Genomic DNA, 12,259 nt, shown 5'->3' on the forward strand with positions numbered 1-12,259 from the left:
CTTCTAATGCAGAAGGTGAAAGTTTGATCCCTGGTCCGGGAACTAAGATCCCACATGTCGGGCAGTGCAGCCAAAAGTTTAAAAAAAATAGAATGAAAAAAAAAAAAAAAAGCACAGTATGCTTTGCTTCCCATTGCTTGGAGGTTTCAGTTCAGTTCAGTTGCTCAGTAGTGTCCAACTCTTTGCAACCCCATGAATCACAGCACGCCAGGCCTCCCTGTCCATCACCAACTCCCAGAGTTCACTCAGACTCACGTCCATCGAGTCAGTGATGCCATCCAGCCATCTCATCCTCTGTCCTCCCCTTCTCCTCCTGCCACCAATCCCTCCCAGCATCAGAGTCTTTTCCAATGAGTCAACTCTTCACATGAGGTGGCCAAAGTACTGGAATTTCAGCTTCAGCGTCATTCCTTCCAAAGAAATCCCAGGGCTGATCTCCTTCAGAATGGACTGGTTGGATCTCCTTGCAGTCCAAGGGACTCGAAAGAGTCTTCTCCAACACCACAAAAGCATTAATTCTTCCGCGCTCAGCCTTCTTCACAGTCCAACTCTCACATCCATACATGACCACTGGAAAAACGGCCTTGACTAGATGGACCTTTGTTGGCAAAGTAATGTCTCTGCTTTTGAATATGCTATCTAGGTTGGTCATAACTTTCCTTCCAAGGAGTAAGCGTCTTTTAATTTCATGGCTGCAGTCACCATCTAAGATCCCACATGTCAGGCAGTACAGCCAAAAGTTTTAAAAAATAGAATGAAAAAAAAAAGCACAGTATCTTTGCTTCCCATCGCTTGGAGGTTTAAGGCACTGTTATTCATCTGAACTTGCGCAGGAGATGGTCGTGAGGTTATCTGTATCACATTTCACTTTATGACATATCACCTTGTTTACACCACCCTTTTCAGTTGTTTATAGGATATAGGTTACCTTTAAATGCTCTGGTTTTGTTTAGTCATTTTTTTTTCTCCCGACAATAAAAAATTTTAAAGGCAGCCATTGTTCTAAGAAATGACTATTGTACTTGGGGCACCAAGATGCTTTAATGGGGAAAGACAGCTTGTCTTGTATCTTGGCCTCCCGTATCTTTTTGAACCAGGCTTTGATGCTCTGCGGAGTTTTCTGACTCCATCATTGAACTATGCAGCGCTCTGCGGTTCTTAAGAGCAAATGAGTTTCTTCTTTAAACATAGGCCTCTGCTTAGCACATTTAGTACTATTTGACTTGGGTCTCTGGATAGTGCTGTTCCTGGAATGGACTTCACATGCTGAATTTTTCTGTTTTAATTACCCACACTCCTATCACATATGCTAAAGTGACCTTTTTTTTTTTTTTTTTTCCTATAGCTTCTCCAACAATTTGCTGAGATGCAGAGATTTATAGAGAGTCCTTCTGGGTTAGGAATTTACAGGTTAACTCTTTCATGTGCAAGTTCATACTATTTCTGAAAATATATTCCCAGCAAACAATTCAAAATAGGGAAAGGTTCAAATGCACACAAATATTCCTTGCAACATTATTTAGAATAAGAAAAAGTGAGGGTTGGTTATACGGCAATATGATAAAACATGTAAATTATAGTGTTAAATGAAAAAAGGAAGATGTAAACCTAGGCCTGTGCTGTGTTGTGCTCAGTTGCTCAGTCATGTCCAACTCTTTGCAACCCCAGGGACTGTATCCCACCAGGCTCCTCTGTCCATTGCATTCTCCAGGCAAGAATACTGGAGTAGGTTGCCATTCCCTTCTCCAGGGAATCTTCCCAACCCAGGGATCGAATCCAGGTCTCCTGCATTGCAGGTGGATTCTTTACCATCTGAGCCACCAAAGAAGTCCAAGAATACTGGAGCAGGTAGCCTATCCCTTCTCCAGGGGATCTTCCCAACCCTGGAATCAAACTAGGGTCTCTGCATTGCAGACAGATTCTTTACCAGCTGAGCTACCAGGGAAGCCCCAAACCTAGGCATATAACTATGTAAAAATGCACATGAGGTGATTTCCCCAGTGGTTCAGTGGCTAAGAATCTGCCTTGCAATGCAGAGGACTCCGGTTCTATCCCTCATTGGCGAGCTAAGATCCCACATATCATGGAGCAACTAAGCCCATACGCCTCAATTAGAGAGTCCGCACCCTGCAACTAGGACCCCAAATAAATAAGTAAAATAGTAATTTTCAAAAAATGCATGTGAAAAAAGACTGGAAGGAACACACGCAACTATTGTAAATAGTTGTGAATATACACAACTTTGCCAAGATGACAGACTTTTTTAACGTTTTCTAAACTCTTTTTTATTTTGTCATCTTGTTTAATTAATTTAAAAAAATGATTTCAAGTAGATCGCTGCTTAAGTGGATTGATGGAGTAGCTAGATCTTTTTACCTGAAGTGAGACAAAAATCTCGCTCTCATTTTGTTACATAACCTTCATTTAAATTAGACTTTTGAAAAGTCAGCTCCACTAACGCTGATTCATAAAAGGTGTTTGATGGCTTAATATAGGAGTTGATATCACACATGAATGTAAATCCAGCAGGGAAGCAAGTCTGGTGGCTGATGCCATCTGGGGACGTTGGGCCTGAGTGCATAGGTATTTCAAGGAAATTGGGATTTTTTTCGTGATTCCCCAGATTTGTGCATTTTGGCCACTAATCCAAATTCAAAAATAAAGTAAAAGCATTTGTGGGCCAAACAGAACATATCTACAAGCTGGATTCAGCCAGCTGGCAGCCAGTTTGAGACCCCTAGTACGAAACCCATTTCTGAAGTTACAGCCGACTGTCTGATCTCTGAGCACTCAGCCACCAAACCCCACCTCCCACCGTGCTCTTCCGTTGACTCTTCCTCAGGGAGCGTCACTTCTGGCTGTTTGATGAGGCTGATGGAAGATGTTAGTCCTCAAAGTATAAAAGGCTTGTGAATCTATCCCTAGCTGGAAGCATTTCTCCTACCAGAATGTGAAAGCTGGCAACATCTTTAATATTAATTTGTATTGCCGTCTGTCGCTTACATTTAGTGTGGCTGTGAGGAATGGATTTGAAGCTGTTCGAATATGACTGGTTTCATCCTGGACCCCTTCAGCGTTATCAGATGTACCAGCCAGGTTCGGGCTGCGTTTCCAGCTTGTTGTCAATCAGATTTGAGCAGTCAATGTGTTAATCCCTGTTTTCTTCCAGTATCACTGCCCTGACACCAGTTACTGGTTTCAGAGAGCTGCCTTCAAGATGTAGCCCTCTCTTCTGCTGTTTCTTCACTCTCTCTGTCTCCCTCTCTCTCTCATCCCTGGATGCTCCTTTGGCACCGTGACCAAACACAGAGGGATCATTCCTGCTTTTATACTAGCATCTGCTTCTGCTGTCTTAGGAAGGGGCCCAGGCAGAACTTCCCTGGTAGCCCAGTGGTTAAGACTCCATGCTTCCAAAGCAGGGGTTGTGGGTTCAATCACTGGTTAGGGAAATAAGATCCCACACACAGTGCAGTCAGAAGATTAAAAAATAATAATGAGGAATGCGCCCAGGCAACCTTCACTTCTAGACAATGACCCTTTTCCCTGCAGTGACCCCACTGGCTTTGCCACAAAGATCGTCTCACTATTCTCTGAAATATTTGAACCTGGACTTGCAACAAAGGGCAGCTGATGCTCCAGGACTGACCATCGTTCCCAGTCATGCTATAATATGGACTATCTGGCTCCTCAAGGTTAATGTGATGTCCTGAGGCCCTGGGGCCACGGCAAACGGCACCTGAAAGATCTAGGAGTTGATGCATTGATCAATCAATTAACCACTCATCAATAAACAAATGAGCTGAGACTCCCCAAGTAGCCAGCTTGGCTTTGACATAGAGACCAGCTCCCTCCTTCACCATCCGGGACCTATTGTGGTTACAAACGCCTCCTATTAGTTCTTGGTTTATTTGGGAACTGCAGATGCTGCCAGATGTTTACTTTTAACGTGAGGAGAATTACACTGCCCTTGTGGTTGAAGAAAGGGGGCTGGGGTGCGGGGGAGTGGGCAAGCCCCTCCACAGCCCAGTCACTGGGGGCTCCTTCCCTCTCCCCTCCAGATGTGGCCCAGCCCCCACCCCATTTCGCCAAGTCAACAGACCCGGACTATTCCAAGCATGGAGGACCCTGCAGGCTCCAGAGCACAAGCAGAGCCCACATGGCCCAGCATGCGGGACACACGTGTGTAACTCTGAGGTCACGCCTGGGCTCCACCAGCCCTCACAGTGCTCTCCTCGCTGCAGAGTCCCCTTCTCACCTTGGTCTTTGAAGCAGCCCCTTCCTCGTCTAGACCAAAAGGCAGACTTCCCTGTGAAATGATTTGGACCAATCTGTAAATGATGCTTTGGGAAGTTATGGCTGAGGTAGAACACCGAGACTACCCTTAGAACCCCAGAAAGCCTGATCCATTTTGCAGCTACAACCCTGTTGCCTGCTCCCATCTCCACTTGTAGAGCCCAGTAGGACTGTGGGATCTCAAGTTCCTAAGGGAAGCTGAGGCTGATGGAAGAAGCCAAAAGCATCAGTATCTTCCCACCAGTGTCCAAAATCTCCCAGAGATACGGCAAGCAATTACCTACAATCCCTGCCCCTTGAAGGAAAGGTCCTGATCCCATATCACTTCGCCACCTTCATCTCCACTACTGGACAAGGAGGGAAAGCCTTCTCATTGTTCCAATCTATTCTCCTTCTCCCTTCTGCTTTCTTGGGCTCTAACAACCTAAAAGCTAAAAATACCCTCATTTTCTCTTTTCTTCCTGGTATACCCAGAAAGCAGGATGAAATGGCAGAAACTCACAACCAGCCTGTACTTCCAAACAGAAATGGAGCTGGGAGGAGGGAGGAGTAAGTGGCAGAACTCAGACCATCCCAGACAGGCTGCAGTAGCCTTGCAGAGAAGAGGCCCACGGATAGACTTGCACATATTTTTTTGAGAACTTATGATGTGACGTCAAACTAGGCAGAGCATGACTAAGGAGACTACTTACTGGATTTTCTTAGAATTCCTAGGAACTATACGCCTCTCATGTCTGAGCCATTCATCCCAAACTCAGCAATGATTGAGAGCTAGTAGGAAAAGGAAAGAACTGCCCTGATAACTTTCTCTAGATCTCGTGTTTCCAAGACTAAATGGGAGGCAGAAATCACAAAGTGTTATCTCAGTGTGAAATGTGAACTTACCCAGTTCTTACCTGTACCCAGCCCTCTCCACTCCCACCCTTCACCAGCTCCATCCTCCGCAAAAACCCACAGTATATAACTATTCAGCTGGAAACTGAATCCACTCTCAATCCAGTACTCATCTTTCTTTTCCCTCACCCACAGCTGCTACTGCACAGGACTAAGGCCAAGATGAAGGCGGCCTCCTCCAGAAAGTCCCTCTGTCTTTTTCCTCATGTATTCCTGCCACTCCCACCCCCAGGGCCTGCTTCCCTTTCCTTCTTGTTTTCATAGAGTCTCTGACCCTTCTGAGAAGGTAGAGTCATCAATGAACTGTACACATATATTCCACTCTCCAGCTTTGTTGAACAATGTTACCACGAAGTAACTCTCCCTGGAAACTTTAGGAAGCCCAAGGGAGGAGACACAGGGAATGAAGGACCTGAGGACACGTGGGGAGGAGTAGGGATGTGTGACTCTGGTGGCTCACTCATGAAAGTGGCCATGAATAAGGACATTTCAAGGTTCTCAAAAAAGAGCAGGAAGTACTCAAAGGCTTGACTGAGACTATGGCCTTAACCTCTACCCATCCCCTGTGGGTAGAGGTCATGGGAGACCAGGGGGAGGTCCCAGACCAGGAAGAGGCCATTGGCGACAATAGAAGATGTAGCTGGGACCTTTGGATGGAGTTCCTGGGTCACCAAGGAGTCACTGTGGTCTAGTGGATATGAACTTGAGCTCTGAAGTCAAGCACCCTGGTTCCGAATCCTAGCTCCATAAATGATGCCCTGTGGGACCTCTATAAGGATTCATTTACATCACTTAGCGTTGGTTTCTTCATCTGTGAAAAGAGGCTAAAATAGTACTTACCTTCTAGGGTAGCTGTGAGGTATACATACTGACAGTAATGTTGGTGAGTCATTGAGTTAATCACTTCATGTACTATTATTATTATTGTCTTTTACTCTGGGTTCCAGACCTGACTCATACCAAGGGGTCCTAAGGAAAGCTGACCATCTCTCTGTGGGTCAGTGTGGCAGGGTCCATCCAGCCTCCCCTGGCCCTGTATTCAGTCAGATGTGGCTCTGTACATGGCAGGTGAGGCAGGCTGGGAGGGCCAGGACCAGACGGGACCACCCAGCGGGCTGGGGAAGGTGCTGGCAGGATGGCCTCAGCTGCAGCTGCCGGGCAGCCGTCCAGGGTGACAGGCAGAACGCAGTGCGCAAGGGTGTGGGGACAGACAACAGGTGGCAGCTCGGCAGCAGTCGGCTGCGGGGGAGATGAGCGGAGGACCTCCTAGCATTTGGGAAGAGGGGGTCCTGACCAGCAGGTGGGCCACAGCAATGAGCAACTCCAGAGGGAGGTTCTGAAACCCAAGCAGGCAGGCAGCCTCAGGAAAGTCTTGTCAACAGATTCCAGCCCCCACGGAAAGTTAGATGTGATGGGGAGAGGCCAGAGAGAACAAAGTTGCCAAATTGAAGCTGTCAGCCTAGGACACAAGGAGGAGTGGCATTCCTGGAGCTCCGCCTCAAACCCAGCCCAGAGGATGGGAGAAGACCTGCACAGGCTTCTGAGAGTGGGGCAGGGCCTGATGAGGGCCAGCCTGATCCTGATCCCTGGTGGGAGCCGGGCTAATGACCAGGGCAACAGGCTCAGGCCTGACACGGAGAGGTCCCCACTATACGGGTGCAGGAGAGGGAAGCTGGAGGTCATCGAGGGCTAACTGTGAACTCTCTCTCTCTCTCTCTGTCTCACACACACACACACACACACACACACACACACACACACATATATATACTCTCTCTCTAGCTACTACTCCAGTATTCCTGCTTCTTGCTTTTTTGCCCTATTTTTTTCTCCCCCAGATCCTCCTTGCTGATAAAGAACCAAAGAACCAAAATAGGTAGGGTCAACTTTTTTTTTAATGAAAAGTCCAGTCCCTCAGGACCTAACAGCTCCCCCGACAGTCACCTGGCAAGTGACTTGTCGCCCTGCACCCCAGTGGAAGGAACATGAGCTGCAGTGAGCAGGAAACTGGACCCAATTAGAAGGACAGTGAGGCTTCCCATAGCCCCTGACTCCGGTCCAGCTCCCGCTTGTCTCTTTTTTAGGATCAGCTAACAACTCCATAAATTCTGCTCCAGACCCATGTCTTGCCAATGATCCTGAAGACTTTTCTGGGAGGGTAAGTAACCTTGGGAGCCAGGTAGAGGTTCATCTCTGCTAGACCCGCATCCCTACAGACATGAAAACTTAACCCACACTCATCTATATAGGCCGTTAAGCCTCACACTTGAGTGTCTATATTAACCTCTAAGCTTCACGTACACACACGTTTATACTGTTTCTAACCCACACGCCTATTCTCAATCACTGGCCTCCGGTGTGTAAGGGCACAAGCAAGAGGAGTGGGCCCCACATCAAGGAAGGACATAAAGGACGATCACTAGATCCCCAGGCCCCAGCCTCTGGGTACATCAGCCACACTGTCCTTTCACCTGCCCTGGCTGGGCCCCTTCTTCCTGCTCAGCAAGTGATCTGAGGTCTAGTGATCTGGACTTGATGGGAGCAGACCGACTGCCTGCTCACTTTGCCCCCAGCTGTAGAGTATGGTTACTGGTGTGCAGGACATTCGGATGCACTGAGAGCTGAGCTCTGCAGACGCCATCTGGAGCTAGGGTCACGGGACCCTTCCCACCTCTAGGGCTTCCTGAATTCATAAAAGGCAGATGACCGGTGATGTCAGTCAGAGGAAATTCGATAGAGACAAGAGGCTACACAGGTGATGGAAGAGGTAAGAAGCCACATAGGCATGCTAAGCCAATCCAGATGTGAGCAAAAGCAGGGAGCCATTTCTGCCCCAGGGCTGGAGAAAGACAGGAAAGAGAGAAAGTGAGGTCACCAGGGTCTGAAGCCAGGGCTGTCCGGTGGGAATCGCAACCACAGAGAGACAGGTCGTCTGATGTGAGCTGGAGCCATAAAGAGATGCAGCTTCTGCTAAAGACACCTTAGGAAGCAGGGAGAAAGAAATACCCCAAGTTCCCCGCACCTTCCACCTTCTAACCTGCTGCCAGGCCCCCCACTGGATGAATTTACCTGAAAGCCCAAGGCAAAGAGCCTGAGACGTACAGTCCATACAGAGCAGCCCCCACAGGTCAAGGGACCAGTCTGAGAGCAAACAGGTTATGGACCAGCACAGGAATGATAACCCACCAGGCCTTGGATGGGCCAGTGGTGAGAGGTTTAGAGAAATTCTAGAACCACTTCCCCAGGAAGCAGCATCCTTCTCAGTCTTCTCGCTTCACAAAGATGGAAATGGATTAACTGCCTGGATGCCCCATCAGTGTGCACAGTCAGAAGGTAATTCTGCACATTCATCACAGGGAGAGACCCCTGAAGGAAACTGAATACTGTTTGTTTGTTTTGCCAGTTTTTTAAAAAGATTTATTCATTTGCTTACGGCTGTGCTGGGTCTTCTTTGCTATGTGCGCTTTCTCTAGTTGAGGGAGCGGCGGCTACTCTCTAGCTGGCGTGTGTGGGCTTCTCATCGCAGTGGTTTCTCTCATTGCTGAGCACGGGTTCTAGGCACACAGCTCCAGTGGTTGTGGCACACAGGCTTAGCTGTCCCATGGCATGTGGGATCTTCTTGGACCAGGAATTAAACCAGTATCCCCTGCATTGGCAGGTGGATTCTTTGCCACTGAGCCACCAGGGAAGCTCCTTGAACACTATTGCTTCAGTCATGTCTGACTGTCTGCAAGCCCATGGACTGTAGCCAGCCAGATTCCTCTGTCCATGGAATTTCCCAGGCAAGAATACTGGAGTGGGTTGCCATGTCCTCCTCCATGGGATCTTCCTGAATCAAACCAACATCTCTTATGTCACCTGCATTGGCAGGCAGGTTCTTTACCACTAGCGCCACCTGAGAAGCCCACCCCCAAAAAAGGGTGGCCCTCTCAGAGGCTATCTGGCTTTGTGCCCTAGTTAGGGGCTGCCCTAGTTAGGGTCTAGGGTCCTTTGGGTCATTTCCTACATGGAAAAGGGCATAGCCTATGTCTTGGGGCGTGGTGAGGCATCCAACTGGGGGCTAGGAAGGAGACACTGCCCAGGGTACCAGGGCACTCAGCACTCCTTAGAGGAGACTGGAGAGCTCCCTCCTCCCGTCCCTCATCCCCTCCTTCAAAAACCCAGACCACTTTGGCCCAGCTTCCTTCAGGCCTTTTCTGGTGACTCACTAAGATCTTCCGCCTGAGCTGGGCATTAAATGCCTCTCCATCCCCCTCTGGGTCCCACCCCAGAAGCCCCTCCCTAGAATCCTTCAACAAAGTCTTCAACCCAAAGGTCCTGGGAATAAGGCTGAGGGAGGCGGTAGAGTGGGGAGAGGAGAAGAACATTTCTCAGATTCTCAGACGCTTTTCTTGTCCCAGAGAAGGAAGATTTTGCCCAGCATGGGTTTTTAGTCTGAATATGAGCCCAAGACAACATGCAAAATGTGAGGATCTTCCCCACTCCACCTGGAACTCCTCTGGCAACCAGAGCCTAACTTCTTTTATCTTTTAATTTATTTTTTAATTGAAGGATAATTGCTTTACAGAATTTTGTTGTTTTCTGTCAAACCTCAACATGAATCAGCCATGGGTATACATATATCCCCTCCCTCTTGAGCCTCCCTCTCATCTCCCTCCCATCCCACCCCTCTAGGTTGATACAGAGCCCCTGTTTGAGTTTCCAGAGGCATACAGCCAATTCCCGTTGGCTATCTATTTAACACACGGTAATGTAAGTTTCCATGTTACTCTCTCCATGCATCTCACCCTCTTCTCCCCTCTCCTCGTGTCCAAAAGTCTGTTCTCCATGTCTGTTTCTCCATTGCTGCCCTGCAATGGAGAAATTCTTGGTACCATCTTTCTAGACTCTGTATATATGCCTTGCTGCTGCGTTGCTTCAGTCGTGTCCGACTCTGTGAAGCCCCATGACGGCAGCCCACCAGACTTCCCGTCCCTGGGATTCTCCAGGCAAGAACACTGGAGTGGGTTGCCATTTCCTTCTCCAATGCATGAAAGTGAAAAGTGAAAGTGAAGTCGCTCAGTCGTGTCCGACTGTAGCGACCCCATGGACTGCAGCCTACCAGGCTCCTCCGTCCATGGGATTTTCTAGGCAAAGGTACTGGAGTGGGGTGCCATTGCCTTCTCCATATACGCCTTAGTATATGATATTTATCTTTCTCTTTCTAACTTACTTCACTCGGTATAATAGGCAGAGCCTTACTTCTGCAGCCAAGAGATCAAATTGCCAACATCCGCTGGATCATGGAAAAAGCAAGAGAGTTCCAGAAAAACATCTATTTCTGCTTTATTGACCATGGCGAAGCCTTTGACTGTGTGGATCACAATAAACTGTGGAAAATTCTGAAAGAGATGGGGATACCAGACCACCTGACCTGCTTCTTGCAACAGTTAGAACTGGACATGGAACAACAGACTGGTTCCAAATAGGAAAAGGAGTACGTCAAGGCTGTGTATTGTCACCCTGATTATTTAACTTCTATGCAGAGTACATCATGAGAAATGCTGGGCTGGAAGAAGCACAAGCTGGAATCAAGATTGCTGGGAGAAATATCAATAACCTCAGATATGCAGACGACACCACCCTTATGGCAGAAAGTGAAGAGGAACTAAAAAGCCTCTTGATGAAAATGAAAGAGGAGAGTGAAAAAGTTGGCTTAAAGCTCAACATTCAGAAAACGAAGACCATGGCATCTGGTCCCATCACTTCATGGGAAATAGATGGGGAAACAGTGGAAACAGTGTCAGACTTTATTTTGGGGGGCTCCAAAATCACTGCAGATGGTGATTACAGCCATGAAATTAAAAGATGCTTACTCCTTGGAAGGAAAGTTATGACCAACCTAGATAGCATATTCAAAAGCAGAGACATTACTTTGCCAACAAGGGTCCATCTAGTCAAGGCTATGGTTTGTCCAGTGGTCATGTATGGATGTGAGAGTTGGACTGTGAAGAAAGCTGAGCACCGAAGAAATGATGCTTTTGAACTGTGGTGTTGGAGAAGACTCTTTTGAGTCCCTTGGACTGCAAGGAGATCCAACCAGTCCATTCTGAAGGAGATCAGCCCTGGGTGTTCTTTGGAAGGACTGATGCTAAAGCTGAAACTCCAGTACTTTGGCCACCTCATGCGAAGAGTTGACTCACTGGAAAAGACTCTGATGCTGGGAGGAATTGGTGGCAGGAGGAAAAGGGGACGACAGAGGATGAGATGGTGATGGCATCACCGACTCGATGGACATGAATCTGGGTGAACTCCGGCAGTTGGTGATGGACAGGCAGGCCTGGCGTGCTGCAGTTCATGGGGTCGCAAAGAGTCAGACATGACTGAGCGACTGAACTGAACTGATCTGAACTTCTGCTCAGACATTGTCACCAGCTAGTTCCAGTGCATCTATGTCTCTTGTGTCCTCAGATGGTCTGCCAGTTCTCTGTAGGCAGAAGGGCCAACTGCAGAGCACAGAGTCTGGCCAAGGTCCCACCCCTCACCACACTGCTCATATCGTTCACAACAGGTCCCACTGGGGACCAGATACCTGATTGGAAAAGCTTCAGCAAAATGAAAATATGGCGCTGCTTGTTAAAAAAAACTTTAATAATTTTTTAAAAAATATTAAAATTGTCAAGATGAGGACAGCAGAGCACTGAGCTAGGTACAGAACCCTTCTAAGTGTGGGGCCCGGTACCACATCCCTGGTCACACATCCATGGAGCCTGCTCTGGCCCATGTGGTGTGAGTGGTAGCTTGCCTCCAGAGATGCTGTTTTCAATTCCTCACCTCCCTCTGCCTGCACCCCACCCCCACTTCATGAGACAAAGTCCTTTCCCTTGAATGTACTTGACCAACAGAATACAATGGAAATGACATCCTTGTACCTCCATGACTAGGTCATAAGAACCCTTTGAGCTCTTCCTGACCATCTTGGACACTTGCTGTTGAGATACTCAGAACCCAGCCATCATGCAGTGAGAAATCCAAGCCACATGGAGAAACCATGTGTGAGTCAACAGCCCCCAGCTGCGCCCCAAGCAGTCAG

The sequence above is a fragment of the Bos taurus genome, chromosome 11 (genome assembly GCF_002263795.3).
Source record: "Bos taurus isolate L1 Dominette 01449 registration number 42190680 breed Hereford chromosome 11, ARS-UCD2.0, whole genome shotgun sequence".
NCBI classification, from domain to species: domain Eukaryota; kingdom Metazoa; phylum Chordata; class Mammalia; order Artiodactyla; family Bovidae; genus Bos; species Bos taurus.